The sequence below is a fragment of the Saccopteryx bilineata genome, chromosome 12 (genome assembly GCF_036850765.1).
Source record: "Saccopteryx bilineata isolate mSacBil1 chromosome 12, mSacBil1_pri_phased_curated, whole genome shotgun sequence".
Taxonomy (NCBI): Eukaryota; Metazoa; Chordata; class Mammalia; order Chiroptera; family Emballonuridae; genus Saccopteryx; species Saccopteryx bilineata.
In genome coordinates, this window is record NC_089501.1 from 26,089,758 (window position 1) to 26,093,663 (window position 3,906).

At 42.0% G+C, this 3,906-nt stretch overlaps 1 pseudogene; it reads left to right on the plus strand.

Annotated features, from left to right (window-relative positions):
- The first annotated feature begins 2,504 nt into the window (after positions 1 to 2,504).
- On the plus strand, positions 2,505 to 2,659 carry LOC136316553 (U1 spliceosomal RNA; annotated as a pseudogene).
- Positions 2,660 to 3,906: the final 1,247 nt, after the last annotated feature.

Genomic DNA, 3,906 nt, shown 5'->3' on the forward strand with positions numbered 1-3,906 from the left:
AAAAAAGAGCAACTATTTTTTTTGAAAATAGGTATTTTTTTAAATACCTATTCCAATTTAACCAAAAGACATCACTGCTGAAAACAGAAAAACTAGCCATGACGTTTCAGGACAGGCTTGTCAAAGCAGCATAACATCATGAAATCATGGGCTGTCTACAAATGAAAATTACCCGGAAGAACTTTTAGTTCCATTTAATATGTACAATTGTTATAGATTTTTTTCCACGACTCTTGAACACAAGAAAAAAATATCTCAATGTTTCCAAGTCAAATAAAATCTTGCTAAGCCCTCAGCTGGTTGGGTCTGTTGAAAATCTATTCTTACCTGACCAGTGGCACAGCAGATAGAGTGTCGTCGGCCTGTGTGCAGAAGACTCAGATCTGAACTCCGAGGTCGCCGGCTTGAGTGTGGGCTCATCTGGCTTGAGTGCAGGCTTACCAGTTTGAGCCCAGGGTCACTGGCTCTGCCGGACCCCCCACATCAAGGCACACATGAGAAGCAGTCAACAAACAACTAAAGTGCCACAACAAAGAATTGATGCTTCTCATCGCTCTACCTTCCTGTCTGTCTGTCCCTCTCTTTGTCCACCTCTCTATCTCTCTCTCTATATATGTCCCTCTCACTAATATATATATATGATATTATATATGATATTATATCATATATATATATATATATATGATATTATTTGTTGTTTGGAGTGGTGGCTCCTTCCTCGACTCAGGCCCATACACAGTCCGGAAACTCTAGGGAAGTTCTTCTGACCTCCATTAAGGTCCCTATGTTAGTTAATTTCTCAGATTGGCGAAGTTATGGTGCCCAGTTGTTTGATTAAGCACCAGTGTCTGGATGTTACTGTGAAGGTATTATTTTTAGATGTGATTAATATTTAAATCAATAGACTTTGAGTAAAGCAGATTATTCTCCAAAATGTGGATGGGCCTCATCCAAATAGTAGAAGGCTATTAGAGGAAAACCTGAGGTTTTCCCACTTGACTTTCCAGCCTGAAGATTTCCTCCGGTTGCCACCCCAACTCTTCCCAGAATTTCAGGCTGCCAGCTTGTTCTGCAAACTTCCAGTTTACCAGCCTACAATCATATGAGCATGCATGTATTTGTGGGAGCTAAAAAAAATATTAATACCTTTTCTCTCACCATCTGAGTTCTTCATGCTGGGCTAAGCATCAAATGAACAGGAAGAGTAACTGGAGAAAATGAAGTTTTTAATACATGCACATGGGAAATTCACATAGGCATGAAAATTCCAAGACAGTGAGGCAACATTGGGTATACACAACATTTTGGGGCAAAGGAGAAAGAGGGAATGGAATACTAGGTTTCAGAAGTGAGATGGGGCGCTTTATCTCTTGAACCAGCTCTGCCCTCCCCCCAACCACCACCTTCATGTCCAAGTATTAGAACCAGTGCCTTCCCCCCACCACACCTCCCTCACCTGGGGCAAAGCCAGCTGTGCCTCATCAAAGATCTGAGTGAAGATATATTTAAGAAGGTTTCTAAAACACAGCTGAGGAAGTAGTTGAGGAAGAGCTGAACATACATGGCAGGAAAATTCTTGCTAGGTGACTCAAACAATGGGACACAGCGGGTGTCTAGCTAACAAGCATGTGCTTGAAGCCCTCTTGTTTACCATAATGAATTCAAATCCAGTTAAGGTGATGTCATAAGATCTCCTTCTGGAAATAGGTTTCTCTGTCTTAATTGCTTGGACGGGAAAGGGGAGAGGGTCAAAGGCTGCTTCTGAATCTTGTTTCTTAATAAATAGCTTAAAATCAATACCTCAAAAGTTTTAAAGTGACAAAAGTTTGATTCCCTTGACATCCATTCTGTCTCTCTGGAAAACCCTGGTTAATATCCGATTTAAAAACCACTAGAAGAACTTCTATGGTGTTCACTGACCATGTGGATGCTGTCGGCACCCTCTCCCTCTCCGCTGCCCCTAACCACTGTGTTGCTTGCTTTGGTCCTCGTGGCAGCTGCCCTTCGTGCTCAGTCCTAGGACTCCACAGGCTAACCAGTTGGAGTGTCATGCAGTAGTAGAACACTGGTCTGTGCCGTATTAGCGTCTCACTATTCCGCTAGCTCCTCAGCCATTGGGAGTTCAGCTCTGCCGCAGGGTTGAGTCATGCCCCCAACCACCACCTTCATATCCAAGTATTAGAACCCTCTCTTTCCCACCCAGCTCACTTCCCACACCTAGGGCAACACCAACTACGTCTTATGAAAGATCTGAGTGAGAATATATCTAAGAAGGTTTCTAAAACACAAGAAAGTTATTTCTCCTCGGGCAGCAGAACACAAAAGCTTGGCATTAAGTACTGAAAGATTACCCTTTTATTCCTTTGATTATTCTCCATCCATGAGACTCTACATGAATAATGTCTCACAAAACTAATTTGCTTTGTGTTTTAAGGATCCAAGACCCAGAGAAGTAAGTGGCTTCCTCAAGTTTCCCAAAACAGTAATAAAAACACTAAGATGCAATATTAACCTGGCATGGGAGACACCATGATGATGAAGGTGATTTTCCCAGGGCAAAGCTCGCCCGTTGCACGCTGGGTGGGCTGACCCCTGCGAGTTCCCCAAACTCAACAACATAATTTGTGGTAGAGAGGGACTGTGTTCATGCTCTCCCCAAACTAAAAAAATAATAATAAAATAAGATGCTATCTGATGCCAGAACTCTCCCCTCCCTTTCACTTTATATTTAGCTATAAGCTGCTGTGTATTTGTTCACAGATTCACAGAGGTCCCAGTGTTGAAACTGCTTTGCTACTTCGATATGAAATGGCAGGTTAGAATTTGTTGCTTAAATGGATCCCAGTCTCTATGGCTACGGGCAGCCACAGTTTCCTCTGGACAGTTCAGCCACAGGCTTTAGAGGGAAGAGGGTCCCTTCTGAAAATGTACAACAGAGTCCAAGTTTGAAATTCAGTGGGTACCACCTGGCTTCAGTGGTTACAAAGTTCTACAAAGTATAACTGCTTTTTCTCTCCTCTTGAAGAACAATCTCCCCGCAATTTTTTTTTTTTTAAGTTTACCGGCTCAGTGGATGGAAAATGCAGAATGGGGTTTCCTGCTGCAGCCTGATGACTTGGGCTCTTCCTATCGATCTCATGGGCTCATTATGTAAGCTTATTTCTTCTGCTGATACAGGACCAAAAAAAGCTGACTTGTGACTTTTTTCCTATTGCATTCAGTTGTCCAAACATACCCAGACATTCAACAGTACGTGAGTAGCCAGACATTGGGTCTTTCAGCCAAGAGGGCTGTGGCTGGAAATTGTTTGAGCAAAATATCTGCTTTTGATCAAAATAAAATTAAAACTGTAAACCAATATAGTTCATTGCCTATAGTAAGCCTTGCTCCTTAGTGTCATAATAAAGCTGCCAGCTTCATGGTCACTAGCTCTCTCTCTTTCTCTCTCTCTCTCTCTCTCTCATTTTGCTCTTGCTCTCATTTATCTACTTTTGTAGCTAATAGTTTCTATATTCTGATTGTTTTCTTTAGAGATCTGATTTCCTATAGAGCTTGTTGTAGTGTGTCCTTGAATTTTTTTTTTAAACATAATTCTAAGAGGGAAGCATGGATGTGCAGATAGGCAGCTGGAAAACATAGAGTTGTTTGAAATCAGAATATGTCCTCCTGGCCTGATCCCACTAAATACATCTGCCAGGCACAGAGAGCTCAAGATTGCTCCAAAGCCTATTTCTGCCAGATTAGGACCTGTGACCACTGCCTTGGGGCCATATATTACAATGACTATAAGAAGCAGATTGTGCAGACTGCAAAAACAGGCCGTGAAAGTTCAAATCCCAGTTCTCTCAGTTACAATCTGTTTCTAAACCTGGCATAAGTTACATGACTTTCTCTATGCCTCTTTTT